Below are 16,443 nucleotides of genomic sequence, written 5' to 3' on the forward strand. Positions count from 1 at the left end.
TTGATCTCAACACGTGAGATCATGACCTGAGCCTTAATCAAGAGTCAGGCACTTAGCTGACTGAGCCACCCAGGAACTCCCCAACTCCCAGTTTTAAGATGAATATGTTCTGGGGATCTTATGTACATCATGGTGACTGTAGTTAACGATACTCTATTACATACTTGAAAGTTGTTAAGAGAGGAAATCTTAAATGTTATCACTAAAAAAATAAAGGCAATTATATGAGGTGAGGATGTGTTAACTAATCTTATTAAGGTAATCATTTCACAATGTATATAACACATATGTGTATCTATATATGTGTGTGTGTTGCATATATTAAACTTACATGTTATATGTCAATAATATGTCAATAAAGCTGGAAAAAATAAACACTATGATTAGGAGCTCCTGGTGGCTCAGTCAGTTAAATGTCTGACTTTGGCTCAGGTCATGATCTCATGGCTCATGGGTTCGGGCCCAGCTCAGAGCCTGGAGCCTGCAGCCTACTTCAGATTCTGTCTCCCTCTCTCTCTGTACTTCTCCCCACTCACTCTCTGTCTCTCCTTCAAAAATAAACATTAAAAAAAGTACTGTGATTAATATTCTAGTAGCTAATCACCAGTGTATCCTTAATTATTTAAGAAAATTCCTGGAACTGTAATTATTAGGATAAAAGGTTTGCACAGTATTATGATTTTAGATATATATTGCCAAATTGTTGCAGAAGGACTTATCAGGTCATACTCTGACATGAAGTATATGAGAATGTCTACTTTTTCAAATCTTTTTCAGCAGTGAGGACTATCATTCTTTCTTTGTCGTCTTTACTCATTTGGTAGATTGATGGATTACTGTTTTAATTTTAATTTCTTTGATTAATAATGAGGATAAACATTTTTGTTTATTTATTAATCATTTGTATGTCTTCTTTGTATGGTTGTCAGTTCAAGCCAGTTTGTCTGACTCTTTAACACGCACACACACACACACACACACCCCACTGTTCCATGCCTCTCCCATCCTGTATTTGTGCACAGTGGTTTTTGTTTTTTGTTTTTTTTTTAATGGGTCAGAGTGCAGGAACTTAGATTTTCCCCTTTGTAATCATCTTGTTAAATTCAGCCAAATGTTTCAGCTGTTTGGCTCCTGAGTCTCATCCTGTGTTTGCTGCCCTTTCTGTTTTGTTTTAACTGCAAATCTGATAAATTTGCAAAATATCTTTTTATTTTCAGTTTTCAAAAAAGTGGTAGCAGGACAGGGCTCTGCGCAGAGCCTGTGGCACTCCCTCAGGAACTGGCCCTGTCTTGACATCAGTCCATTAATTAGATGGGTTGACAGGGTTACTTTCTAGTAGACAGAGCTGTCACCACCACTGTGGATGATGTTGGAATCCGGAATCTCTCAGCCTCAGGGTTAATCACTGTGACTGTATGTTCAGGTCCACTGAAGCAACAGGATTACAAAGTTTCGATTTCTCTTTTGGCCATAAACTTCTAAGAAGTTGGTGATAGTATCTCACTCATTTCTTTATGTCTCTCTTTATCCCTCCCCCAGGTTCCTCCATAGCAGTCATTCAATTTTAAGGGTATAAAATGGAATATAAACTTTCCCCACTGCTTTGCACATAGGGACAAATGACTCACCTCCTTTCCCTCCCTCCCCTCCACCGCAGTTAGGCCTATCAATCCTACATCAAAGTGGCCATGTATGCACAATAAAACTGAAATTAACTGGACTCCAATGTGAGAAATCTCATGTTATACACTCCACTGGTTAAAAAAAAAAGGAAGTTGCATTAAAAAAACCCTTATACCCTGTATTTTTTCAAAGACTAATTTCTTTCTTGTTTTCTTTAATTATGGATCTATAAGTATGAATTTATTATTGAAAGATAAAACTGAGGCACTGGCAATTTCTAGGTCAAAAAATAAAGGTGAAATTATCTTCTATAATGAGAAAAGTATCCCAATAACACCTTAACAGATATTTTCAAGGAGGCTTGAAACTGAAAAATAAATGTCTGGTTATTCAAAACATCAGCCTCCAACAGTCTAGTTAATTGAGACTATATTCTGCTTTCTCTGAAGTCTATAGCTTTGTCATGGTTTCAGACTATGAGCATTTTGGTCATGAGTTATTGGCCTGAGTCTGAAATCTGCATTTCTTGCCTGAGCACTTTATAAACTGCCTCATCAAATCCTTACAACAAGTACACTCTGAAATGCACAGAACTTTTTTAGAGGAAAATAATTTACAGGGACTTCTAATGCTGAGGTCAACTATTATTTTTTTTTAATTTAAAAAAGTGTTTATTTCTTTATTTTTGAAGAGGCGAGAGGCTAAGAGAGAGGGAGACAGAGAATCCCAAGCAGGCTCTGTGCTGTCAGCGCAGAGCCTGACTCAGCATTCGAATTCATGAACCATGAGATCATGACCTAAGCTAAAACTAAGAGTCAGATGCTTAAGTGACTGAGCCACCCAGGCACCCCTAACTTGATTCTTTTGATTTTGAGCACTGTGACCAAAGTTTGAATCATTATCATTACCGGTATCATTAATTTTCCTCTTAATGATCTTGTTTTTAAGATTGACCCAATCATTTGAATGCACCCACAAACAATATTGAAAACTCTACTAGAGTTGTTTTATAACAAATCCTTTGCAGTAGGTTTGCTATTACTTCCACTGCTAATACCATACAAAACGGTAAATGTGGTCCTGGCTGCTGTGGGTGGGTTCTTAGAGTCTGGTTTCCCTTTATTACCATACATTGTGTGATGGCTGGGTTTTCCCACCACTTTTCTGTACTTAAATGACTCTGAACCTCTAATTTGTGCTATCTGCCTTGAGGCCTTTTGGCTTTTCATGTGGTGAGAATGAGATTGTAAACTAGAGTATGGGCACTAATGTTACTTGGTGGTGGCGATAGGCTGGTCATCCAGATAATCCCAACAAATGTTTATATTACACTTAAGCATTTTTTTCAATGAAGTGGAAATTCCAAATTAAAAATTGCTAAGACACTTTAGAGGGGTTGACCTTTTAGAAACATTTTTAAACAGCTTTATTAGGATATAATTCATATATCATAAAAGTTATGAATTTAAAATGTAAAATTCAATGGTATAATATATTCACAGACATATGCAACCATCACCACAGTCAATTTTAGAACATGTTTATCACCTCAAAAAGGAACCTGTACTCCTTAGTTATTATCTCTCTATTCCTTTATCTTCTCCTTCCCTCCTCCACTAATTTACTTAGCAAACACTAATTACAATTAGCAAACACTAATTTACTTTCTGTCTCTCTTCTCTATTCTAGACTTTCATAGAACAGAATCATATAATATGTGGTCTTTTGTGACTAGGTTTTTTCATGTAGTATAATGTTTTCAAATGTACCCATGTTGTGGCATGCATGAATACTTCATTCCCTTTTATGGTCAAATAATATTCCATTGTATGGATGTATGTTCCACATTTTAATTATCCATGCATCAACTCTTGAACATTTGGAGTGTTTCCACTTTGTAGCTACTATGAATAATGTTGCTATAAACATTCATGTACAATTTCTGTGTGGACATATGTTTTCACTTCTCGTGGGTATATACCTAGGAGTACAATTACTGGGTCAAATGATAACTCTATGTTCTATTGTTTGAGGAAGTGCATACTATTTTCTGAAGAGTTGCACCACTTTATATTACCACCAGCAGTATATGAGGGCTCCACTTTCTCCATGTCATTGGCAATACTTGTTATTATCTGACTTTTAAAATTTTTGTCATTCTAGTTGGGATAAAGAGGGATCTCACTGAAGTTCTTAAACTGTGTTCAGTACTAATTTTGTTTGTCTATTTTTGTTTCACCATTTCTTGCTCTTTTTAAAGTGAAAATAATTCCCCCTTTCTTTTAGCTGAACAGTATAAATTTATTTAAAGTCTGCATCAGACTATTTCATAAATTATTTTCATCTGGGGTAAATTAATGTTCTAATTATTTTGTGTTTCTTAATATTATATTTCCTCAGATATTTTGTAATTTCAGTGTGTAGGCTCATTTTCAGTTGGAGGTATGTGATTAAGACCTTTCCTATACTGTGCTCACATCTCCCTGTTCAACATTTGGTGGTGGCTTCATTTTGTTCACCATGTACCTCTATCAAGAACCAGAATTTATAATGGCATTTGGAGGACTTGCCCTAAAAGATGATGCTGGAGATATGACAGATCCAGTTAGTGAGCCAGCAGGAGACTTCATCAAGAAGCTGTATATGGTCTGTAGACTTTCACCTTGTTAAGAGCATAGTCCTAGTCATTGGTCACTAATAGTTTTTCCCAGTTTTCTGTCACAGGTCACAGATCATATGGTCAGAGGGACTGATAATATAGAGGATTGAGAATGGAAGTGGGGAGAGGGCCCAACTTGCTCTTTAACTTTACATACTAAAACTGTCATATGTCCATTAACTCTAGCACTGCTCAGAGCTTTGTGTTTTAAATCCTTTTCGATTTTATCTTTCTTTTTTTAAGTTGTTGGAGCAGAGGGGCTGTGTGAAAGAATGGACTCCCTGCATCATCTTGACAAGAAGTCTTCATTTTACTTAAGGAAGGAAAGCTGGGGGGTGGGGTAATCTTGCAGCAGAAGCTAGAGAGAGCTAACAGTTCTCCAGGTAAGTAAGGACAGTGGATATTTTGTTTTTGCCTTCCTAGCATTCTTTCTCACATTAGGTGACCCCAGATTTCCTTTGGGAACCTTCTCTCCCCTCTGACGTCAGTCAGTATGATTTGGAGTTTGGTTCATCCTACTCCTATAGCATCAATATGTGTCTCAAGGCCTGGCCACAATAATTGGTTCAGGGATGAGCAAATAATCCAAGTTGTCCAATGAGATCCCTCCCTGTTATTTTTCTATCAGTAAAAAGATCTCTGGTTTATATATCTCTGGGTCCCAGAATCCTCACTTGTGATTCACCTGTAAAATGAAGATGAATAATAGTATTTGTTTCATAGAGAATCAGGAGCTAAGAGTAAATAAGATAAGGCAGGTAGAGCATTTAGCACAGATTCCAGCTGGGACCACCATCATTGTTATTATGATTCCATGTAAAATGTATTTATTTATGTATTTATTTTAATGTTTATTTATATTGAGAGACAGACAGAACATGAGCATGGGAAGGCAGAGCGAGGGAGACACAGAATCTGAAGCAGGTTCCAGGCTCCAAGCTGTCAGCACAGAGCCCAGTGCGGGACCCAAACCCACAAACCGCAAGATCATGACCTGAGCCGAAGTCAGACACTTAACTGACTGAGCCACCCAGGCGCCTGAGATTCCATGTAAAACTTAGAGGAGAGAGACATCACCTTGCATTGGTCTTACATACGGTAAGATTTTAAGTGGATCTTAGGTGTTTGATGGAGAACAGAGTAAAAGTATTATACTAAGGTAGAAGAGAGCAATGTGGCAGTAGGCTATGGGAACTGTAAAGAGAAGGGTAAGGTGAAAACTGAGGGTGTGTGTGCAGTGGACTACATACGGGAAGCTCACTGACACCTGAACCAAAAAAAAAAAAAAAAATGGGACTTTGTTTCAAAGGTACTGAGCAGATCTTGGATTGGAAATTAACATTAGTGACATGGGATGACTTATAATGAATAACTCTTCTATAGGCAGAGGAGAAGTAAGCAATCACCCCAGGTGCTCCTTTACTGTAACCTCTTGATGACTTAAACTCAAAACACACATAGGAGATGGCCCAGGAGCCCAAAGGAAGAAAGTGAGCCGGAGAACATCTTCCTTCTCCACATTGGACTCAGAGCCCATGTTTCAGTTTTTGTTATTTTAAGCAAGTCAGTTTTCCTTTATCTCTAGGCCATGTACCTCTGTGTGTGTGTGTATGTGTGTGTGTGTGTGTGTGTGTGTGACACACACACACGTACATATGTACTTTTAGCAGTGTGTTAAGTTTATACAAAAATACATTTTTTTATACAAATTTGTGATTTGTACAAAATTACACAGCAATTCTAATGATTTATGAATTTGTTATAGTTGGTTGTATCCCCATGCTTTTACTATTCTTTTCTTAAATTAATAGATCATTGTAGGGACTCCAGCAAGATGCAGACAAGCAAAACTTAGCCTCTTTTGCAATAGGTGAAGACATGGCATCAAATATCTACACTGGAACAGTGACTGCTCCCTTTTGAGAATAAATGTGTTCCATACTTGGCTACAGTTGTCATCATTACTTCTTGCTATTCTCTGACCCTGAGCCTGTGTGTCAATGATGTTTATTATCACACTAGCGCTATTGTTTTGCTTCCAGTCAGTTCCATATATTGATTTTCATTCCTTACTTGGCCCTGTAGACATTTTAGCTTATGACTCATGGATAAAACCAATTTCTATTTTTCCTATCTGAATTTGAATTTTTATAGGTATTTCTTCTAAGTATTCTAAGACAAGCTAAAAAGCAGCATTAATTATCCTAAGTTCTGAAAACCTAAGGTCAGGCCAACTCTTGGTTATAACACATGTATACCACCTTTCTTGGCCTGGCTGATTTTGTGTATTCATTGAGACAGGGTATCTGCCAGGAGTTGTTTCCGATCTGATGGCAAGCCAACAGATGATGTCAAATCATGCCAACATGTGCCAAGTTGTCACCTCTGCATCCCTGTTTATCAGGGATTTCATTGTACAAGTCCCCTGTCTACTATTATGTCATATTTTCTTGCTCAGATAAAAGTCTATGCCCAGATGAAAAAATTCTTAAGAAGTTGCTATTTTTACCCAATTCCCTAAACCACATATGAGTGACAAATATTTCCATAGGATTAATGAATAGGTGTTTCAGCCTCCTCCGCCCTTATTAAATACTAGCTTTTTCTTTCATACTTGGAACTATGTTGAATTTGTGGATGAGAAACATTTTCCATATGTAATGAATCCAAGGACTTTTTAACCTATTAGATTTCGTTGCATATATTGGTCACTCTTTTAAGGAATTGTTTCTAATCCAGCCAAGAATGAAATAACCTGAGAATCTGGTACGCCTTCATTTAGAATATTTTCATATTTTTGAGTAATAAACATAGGGAATATTTCTTGATAAGATCAAGAATTGGCCAAGGGAATCATGTAGCTTTAGCCATCCTTATTTTTATCATTTGCCAAAAAATTTCCTTAGCTTCATAGAAACCACATAGAAACCAAATGACTTGGTTTTCTTTCCACTTCTCTAGGCAACAAACCAATTTTTTAGTTTCCATGGACACCCAGTTGAGCAACAGTAGTTAGATCTGTAAAAACTGCTATCTGAATTGGAGTCTGATGGTGACCTACCCAACAGCACTGGGATGGCAATTCAGGCTTGACCCTCTAAGGGACCAATATGTATGAGGTTGCACGTGAGCATCTGGGACAGTGCCAATATTTTCCCTAGTTATTTTCCAGTTTCTTAATTTGTGGAGGTTCACAAATTATTATAGACCTTGTCGTGATATCTAGGTAGTTAGGGAGCTCCAAAATAAGGCAATGGGAATAGTGATAAAACAGGTCTGCTTGAAAGAGATTTACTTTATACTTGGTTAAGCAAGAGGCCTCACATACTGATGGCTATGTTAACTCAGTTGAGAAATAATACATATTTGGAAACCCTTGTGGAAAGCCCAAAATACACTTGAAATGAGAGAAGTCATAGACTCATGTTTTAGTGCATACGAAGGATAGCTTTGAATCTAAGCAGTCACCACAAAGTCTGACTATTTGGGCTCAGCAGAAATATAAGAAACAATTGAATTAAATTGTCTTGTATCATGTACTAATTCTCCAAGGTTCTGCTCCCTCCCAGCCTGGTATAGAATGAGTGATTATTTGAAAAGATTAATCTGGTTTCCTGTTTTGAATATTCTGTTCTTTACTTTCACTTGCATTGTGTAAAATTCTCCATTTCTCAGTTGCTCCAAAACGAACAATTTAACAACTGACTCTTGCAGACCATTAATCAGTATTGGAAATGTTGGAAAAGAAAGGCATTGAAAAATAGTGAAAATGATATTTTAATTCGCATTATGGGACACAACTCTGCCATAAATATGTCAGACCTTTATAGGTATGCTATTTCTCTCTTCTCAGTCTCTGTCTCTTCATCCATAGAGGGAGGGAGATGGTTGCTAAAATTCCTTGTAGCACTAATGTTCTACTACTTAGTGAAAAATCAATTTTAATTCCACATACAACAGAGACCATGTCATGATCTTGAGACATCTAGCTCCTCACAGGAATAAAATCTTCAGGCTCATGGTCACAGGGAATTGAATGAAAGAATTTATTTTGTATTTTCCGAAAAGCCTCTAATCACTTCTATTTCTCTTGTGCTATAGAAGCTTTCCATGAATACCATAGCAAATGGATTCCTGGGGTAGGGGGGAGTGGGTATTTATCAGACTTTTATTTTTGGTTTGCTGGTAGGAATTTGAGATGGACAAATAGAAATGGAATTTAAAAACAATTTTTAAAAAGAAGAGATAGTAATGAATGGTACTTAGCTAGAAATCAGCCAGAATTTTGTGGATGTGTAATGAATTGATGATTGAGGTGATACATTTTGTAAATCAGGCATAGGAGAAAGATTTAGGAGAAATGTTGCAGAGGAACTTTTGGCTTTACAAACCCAAGGACACATTTACATGCCTTAGTTCTTTGACAGGACTTTGACAGTTCCTTAATTGTGTGCAGTTTCCCATCACACTAAAGTAACCTGGGCAAATAGGGAGGGAAATGCCTCCCAGGTGGAAGTAACACCGTGAACAGAGTTTGAAAAGTATGAGAAAGTATGGTGTGTGAGTCAGTGCAAAGAGTTTGTTTAGTCCTCTTGGAGGATAAAGTATAGAAGGAGGCTGGATCATTCAGAGTTCAGGTGCAGATAACAGAAACCCCTTCAGCAATTTTAGCAATTTCCTATTTGTTGAATATTAAATGAATTCTGTAGTGCTAAATAAAAAAAAGCAAGATACAAAAAAATGCGTATATAATTTAACATGATCCCAGTTGTGGTAACTCTCTTTCTCGTCTCTCAGGCTGAAAGGAAATACCTTAAAATGTTAACATTAGTTGTCTCTGGGAGGTGGAATAGCATATGATTTTTATTTTCCTTATGCTTCTGGGGCTTTTCTAAAGTTGAGCTTCCATTACTTTCGCAAGCAGACTAAAACCTAATAAATCCTCTTTTAAAGGATTCTTTTCCACACAGGGAACTCATTGGTACAAACATTTTTAGAAAATATCACTCTGAGGCATATAGCATCTTCTCTTGCACTTCTGGCAGAGAAACATGATGCTAAATGCTGAAGGGTTTTAGTTGGGATGGTGGATGTGCTGGAAAGAAAGGTGGTTATAGCAGCTTCAGCCAGCAGCCAGCCTATGATACACAGCCTAGAAATGCCTCCTTATAATGAAGCAGCAGAACGGGAAATTAAGGAATCAATCCCATTTACAACTGCACCAAAAACCATAAGATACCTAGGAATAAACCCAACCAAGGAGGTAAAAGATCTGTACTCTGAAAACTGTAAAATATCATTCAAAGAAATTGAAGATGACACAAAGAAATGGAAAGACATTCCATGTTCATGGATTGAAAGAACATTGTTAAAATGTCTATACTACCTAAAGCAATCTACACATTTAATGCAATCCCTATCAAAATACCAACAGCATTTTTTACAGAGTTAGTACAAATTTGTATGGAACCATAAAAGACCCTGAATGGCCAAAGCAACTTTGAAAAAGCAAAGCAAAGCTGAGGCACCGCAGTTCAAGTTATATTACAAGTTATATGACTTCAAGTTATATTATAAAGCTGTAATGATCAAGACAGTATGGTACTGGCACAAAAATAGACACATAGATCTATGGAACAGAATAGAAAACCCAGAAATGAATCCACAACTTTATGGTCAATTAATCTTCAATAAAGCAGGAAAGAACTTCCTTATAAATACGTTTTATGAAGCTTCAGGAGTTCGCTTACCTTTATCATTTGACCACTAGCAGTCTCGTGATAAAACAAGGCCAAAGACAAGAAAAATTCCCCAGGCAGCTCCCAGCACTGCTCTGTCAAGAAATGATCACCAAAGATGCCCTGATGAGAAAAGGAAAGCAGTCATATGTGAGTGTTCTTGTCAAATGTAGGTAATTCCTCAGTCACTGGTGAGCCTTAAATACATTTGACTTCTTTCCTCCTTGAATCAGAAAGAAAACCAGGGTAGAGGTGGGCCTTCAGAGTGAGGGCAGAGAAAGGAAGGCCTGTGAAAATGAGGGTCAAAGGTGTCTGAAGAATTGGGAGAGCTCTCTGGACAAAGATGTGACTTTATTACTGTCCCCAAAATATGAGGGGCATTTGTCCTGAGAGCCTTCCATTCTGCTTTTCTGCCTTTGTGGAGAAAGGCAGTGACCGGATGTTGTGTGCAGTGATGTGTGATGTGGCAGGAGGAGTAGGGCCGAGGCCAGAGGAGAAATGGGGAGACCCAAGGTAGCCCTCATAGCTCACTTTGCCAGGACATTAGGATTGCATCTTACAGCCTAAAACATGAAAATTAAAAATAAAATGTCCACGGGTGCCTGGGTAGCTCAATCAGTTAAGTGTCAGACTCTTGGTTTCAGCTCAGGTCATGATCTCCCAGTTCATGAGTTCAGGCCCCATGATGGGCTCTGCCTTGGCAGCATTGAGCCTACTTGAAATTCTCTCTCTCCCTCTTTCTTTCTGCCCCTCCCCTGCTTGTGCACTCTGCCTCTCAAGATAAATAAATAAACATTAAAAAAATAAAGTGTCCAGTAACATGAAAATTAAAAAAAAAAATGGAACTTGAACTTCAATGGGTTGGAGAAATGAAACATCTGGGGACATCTTGGAGAAGGTGGATAATAGCTTTCCAGGTTTGTAATAAAAAACGCTCTCTGAGAGGAGCGCCTGGGTGGCTCAGTTGGTTGAGCATCGGACTTTGGATCAGGTCATGATCTCACTGTTTGTGGGTTCAAGCCCTGCGTCAGGCTCTGTGCTGACAGCTCAGAGCCAGGAGCCTGCTTCGGATTCTGTGTCTTCCTCTCTCTCTACCCCTCCCCCACTTGCACTCTGCCTCTCTCGCTCAAAAATAAATAAACATTAAAAAAAAAAAAGGCCTCTGACAAAACTACATTGCAAAGGAAAGAACCTGAATGGAAAGGGTAAAAAAGTCAGAGGCAGAGCCTAAAGAATTTGTGGTGGAAAGAGCACATGACTGATGCATAGTGACTGGGAAAGCAGAGGAGTACTTCCTGAAGTGGAAGGTAATACACATGCTGACAATATTGGCAACCTGAAGAAAAATTATGTTGTCTGGAGTGTAAGAACAGAAATATTTCTTAATTCTCAAAGAGCTGGCAAAGAAAAAGATGGTACAAAAAGGAAATCTTTATCTGTCAGTGAATCTGATAGCAAATCAAAGGAAAGAGCTACTGCTGGCAAACCAAGAGGTTTTGCCAGAGGTCTAGATCTCACATGAATAATCGGTGCTGCAGACAGTGGTGGAGAATTAATACTTCTCAAGAAATGGAAAGATTCAGATGGGGCAGACTTGGTACTGGCAAAAGAGGCAAAAATATGAAGTGTTGTCAGACTGCAATCCTTTTTTATGAAAGGAGACTAATTTGGCATTCTTGTACAGAAAATGAAGCTCAATAATTGTTTGCAACTATATATGCAATTATATTATAGAATTATATATATACATATATATGCACACATATATATAAAATCTGTGTCTGGGTTTTTGATTTATTAGTGTGAAGAAATAACCACATTCTAATGAGAATCAAATTTGATATGTTTGTTTTGAAGTAGTATTGAGGAAGTTGGGGTTTTATCTACAGCACTGGTAGCTTTGAACAAATAAATAAGGCTTTCTTAGTTGCTTCCTTTATCAGGAAAGAACATTTGATATCATGGTATACTATTTCCTTTGCATTAGAGAACAGCTTTTCTAAAAGTTGGGGGAAGATCTCCATAGTCATTACTCAATCAGAATTTCTGGTTAATTCATAAATGTCTAATGACCAGTCTGAGATTTTTTTGTTTGTTTTCTCGTGTGCATACACATAAAATACCTACATAAATGGTTTTCTTTTTTTAACTTTCACCAAAAGAAAAACAAAAACACCATTTCACAACCATGGATAAACCTGTGTTTCTGGAAGGCCATCATTCTCAGCAACCCATGAAATAAACCACTTAATATTTTAAATTAAATATTTTAATTTAATTAAAATAATATTTTAATATTTTGAACTATATTTTTATAGTTTAGATTAATATTTTAATATTAAATTATTTAAAATTTACATTATATTAAATTATTTAAATTAAATTAGGATTAATTTAAATATTTTAATTTAACATTTTAAATTAAATAGATGATTCTGTCATTAATTGAACAATTTAAATGTATTGTAAACAACTTAGACAATTCCAATTGGACAATTTCAAAACAGCCATATCAGAATCCATATGTGTATCTATTGTCATTTAATGCCATTTGCAAAACTCCTAACAGGAAAATTTTTATCAGTATCAACCATCTCCCCACCTAGATGAGAAAACTAGACAAATCCTGGTGTGTATTCATTAGCCAAGCAGGACTTAGTTAAATGGACATCTAAAGGTTTCCTCTAGCAAAGCTTTCCTTTACAGGCAGTTGGAAAAATCTGTACTCTATTGACTAAAAGGTTAATGTGTAAGACTTTGTTCATGGAAACCTAATCAGATGGTTAGAGATGTTGGCAATTTAGGACCTGCTGGAGTAAATGGGTAAACAGACTTTGGTAATCTAAACTATCAATTTGCATGTTTTTCTTTACACACAACTCATTCTTTACATGTAAGGCTCAATCTTTTCAGTGTTTGGGTGACTGGTTCAAAGGAAGCCTGGAAAAACATAACTTTGTCATGACTAAAATGCTATCCAACTATATATTGTTTATTGTAAATAGTGGTGAACAGTGGTTAATAATTTTATATTTTAAAAAATGAATATGTGGGTTGCTGACGGGGAGGTGGATGGGAGACGGGTTAGATGAGTGATGGACCTTAGGGAGGAGCACTGGGTGTTAAATGTAAGTGATGAATCACTGAATTTTAATCCTGAAGCCAACACTATATGTTACAATATATGTTAACTAACTTGAATTTAAATAAAATCTTGGAAGAAAAAAATTAAAACGAAAAGAAAGCTGAAAAATAACACCTGAAACATATTCTCTTACAATTTTTGAAAAAATAAAGAATAACTTTCACCATCTTAAAAAAAAATATTTGAACTTCTACATCTGAAAATCAGCAGTATGTTATAAAATTTTTGCTTTTAATGTCTTCCTTTGTTAATTAAAGAGTTATAACCAAACACTTGAAAATGTATTTCTTCAAATGTTCCTGGGACCCACTGTAATTCTTTTGCTATGTGAATAATTTCACCCTTTAATTTATCAGCTTGCAAATTTATCTTTAGGTAGTTAAGTGTTCTGTGTGTGTCCCCCACCCAAACCTCCCTAGAATTTTTAGGAAGACTTCTGGTCACTCCATCATAGCTTTTCAGCCTCCAGGAGTTTACCCTTAGCCTCTCTATCTCCTCAACTGGACCATCAGATCACAGAGGCTACTATCATTGGGTAAAACTATGGGAATGCAGTCCTTATTGCCTGCTTTGGGTCAGGGGTAGCAAGTATAACAGGGAATAAGAAAGGTCTTCTATCTATGAACAAAGTTTTAGTCATTGCAGACAAAACTTATATATGCTTTTTTCCTTGGAAACGTCATACATGTAATTAAGTTCTAGAATGCTATGGTGATGATGTTTAACCACTGTTTGTGGTTAAGTGAGTTTTAGTGGCTCACCTGGGCACTGAACTTTGAAAGTTGTTATATACATGTGCATATATATGTTATATATGTATTATGTATCTAGTTATATGCTATATTTTTGTATAAAATTTTTGTTGAACCAACCATTTAACCTGAACATTTGATTAAGAACAATGTATTGCCAATTACCCTGGATAATAGGATTTGCCACATTTAAAATTGAATGAATGAAGTGATGTAGGAGTTACATGTTCATAGATACAATGTTTTTAAAAATCATGTCTCTAAGAGTATAAAATGTGATCATTGGTCTGAATTCTCTCATTTTATAAATTGTCCTTAACATTTAGTTGAACAATAACTCATAGTTACTGAATCATTCGATTTTGTGTGGGCAAAAGTGGCTTCATAAATAATTTAAGTCTTTCAGTAGTTTTAAAAACTGTTTTTTGTACCCCAAGGGAATTCCACATGTTAGTGAATAATTAGTGAAATTCTAAATGGACTGTTGATTAAAATATGTTTTTAAGACATTCTTGAAAATTTTAAGAATCTTGATTTATATCAGTATTCAAAGGTGAGATGTCCATAATTATTTTGAGGAGATTTTTCTAAAGTCTGAAATAAAAGAATTTAGGAACTTTGAAATAAAACCTGGGCAATTTAGTTCTTAGAAATGAATTTTAGAATATATTTAAAATGACATTTTCAACACTTAAACCCTATGATTTATTTCCAACAACAGTTTATTAAGGTATGTTTGTCAATAGATCATTGTTCTTTCTGTAAAATTTATTTTAGAGAGAGTGTGTGCACAAGTGGGGGAGAGGGACAGGGGGGAAGAGAGAGAGAGAGAATCTTAAGTAGACTCCACACCCAGCATGAAGCCCAACATGGGGCTCAATCCCATGACCCTGGAATCATGACGTGAACCAAAATCAAGAGTTGGACAATCAACTGACTAAGCCACCCAGGCACCCCAATCATTGTTCTTTTTAAACATAGTTTTAACCCAGATGAGAAGTTGATTGTTGCATTAGTTTTTGAGTTCTGAGGATTATAGACAGGTACCATTTATACTCTTTTCCACACACAGAGAAAAAAAAAGTCATTTTGAAACAGAAAACTGCTTCATTCCATAAGCATGCCATTAATGCATGATCCAAGATGTCATTGTTTGGATGAGATAATCAAATTCCTACATGAATCAACTGAAAGCAGCTGCTTAGTTTAGGAATGATTTGAAGATATGTAAATTGAAGACAGTTGATTGAAAGAGAGGAAGAAAATGAGTAAGTGTAAGGCTATTACTGAAAATGCAAAATGATTAAAAACCATCATTATGACTACTGGACCAATTAAAATATTTTATGCTCATTTGTTTTTCAAGGAACTGCCTCTAAGTGAAAGCACAGCTCTAGGTCTTCTATTAACAAGTACATGTTTGATATTGACAGATGTACATGCCATCATTTTTGAGACTATGAGTTTAAAACCTTTGGGAATCGTCAAAGAATGAATGAACTAACATTCTTTAAAAATACCAGGGCAAGAAAGTTTGTTCACAATAATAATTCATGTTTATAAGGTGCCTTTCATTCAACTCTTAAGACTCTGTTTATAGATGTGTTTAAATATGCATGGTCATATATCACTGTCTTCATACATCATAGCCCAAATGTTTCAATTCCTTGGACATAAAGCAACTCTTTATTTCGTATGTGAAAACACAATCTCTACGCTTGCCACACAAACTCTCTACAAATAGCACCTTCTTATTTATGCTCCTATATTGCTTGTGCTGAAGGATTGTTAATGCAATCTTTTCTTACAGCAATTTTTAAAAACTTCTTTAAAAACAAAACACCTGTGTTTTCTGGCAGGACAACAATGTATCAGCAAAAATAGCTTTATTTAATGACTGACTGTGGTTAGCTAGCGCCCCATAATTCATTTCATAATTGGAAAAAAATGTAACATTTGCTGACATCATCTGAGTGCTGATCTGGACCCATTGAACAGGGAGTATTCCAACAAAAATGATTTAATTTTCCACTTCACAATTCAGGAAGAATTTAGGATTAGGGCATTCATGGAGTCTAGAAATGGTTTTTGTTTGCAGGATTTTAGCTCAAAATTGGACAGGAAGGAAGACTGGAACATAGTTTAATTTCCAAAGCAAAATTTCATCTGTAAAATTTCACTTCCTCTTATGCATACCAATATCAGTCTGAGATCAAACATATTAACCTCTGAGGGAAAAAATAGTGTTAGAAATGAAAAATCTAATGGGTTAGGAGAGATAGAATTACCCTAAGTTCTATTCTGAAAGACTTCCTTAAACAAACATGTACTCACTTGACTCTTGTCTACATGGATCTCCAGTTTATTAGGAAGTTTACGGTACAAAATACACATGAATTGCATCAATGATTATTTAAAAGCAATGCACTACCAGTTGTAGTGTCATTATTTGATACTGATATAGCAGTGCGTTCGAAATTTTATTTTATTTTTTATTTTTAATTTTTTAATATGAAATTTATTGTC

General features: G+C 36.0%; 1 pseudogene; it reads left to right on the forward strand.

The window, feature by feature from the left end:
• The first annotated feature begins 4,143 nt into the window (after positions 1-4,143).
• LOC122488261 lies at positions 4,144-11,721 on the forward strand (annotated as a pseudogene).
• The last annotated feature ends 4,722 nt before the right edge of the window (positions 11,722-16,443 follow it).

Source organism: Prionailurus bengalensis, chromosome A2 (assembly GCF_016509475.1).
Source record: "Prionailurus bengalensis isolate Pbe53 chromosome A2, Fcat_Pben_1.1_paternal_pri, whole genome shotgun sequence".
NCBI lineage: Eukaryota > Metazoa > Chordata > Mammalia > Carnivora > Felidae > Prionailurus > Prionailurus bengalensis.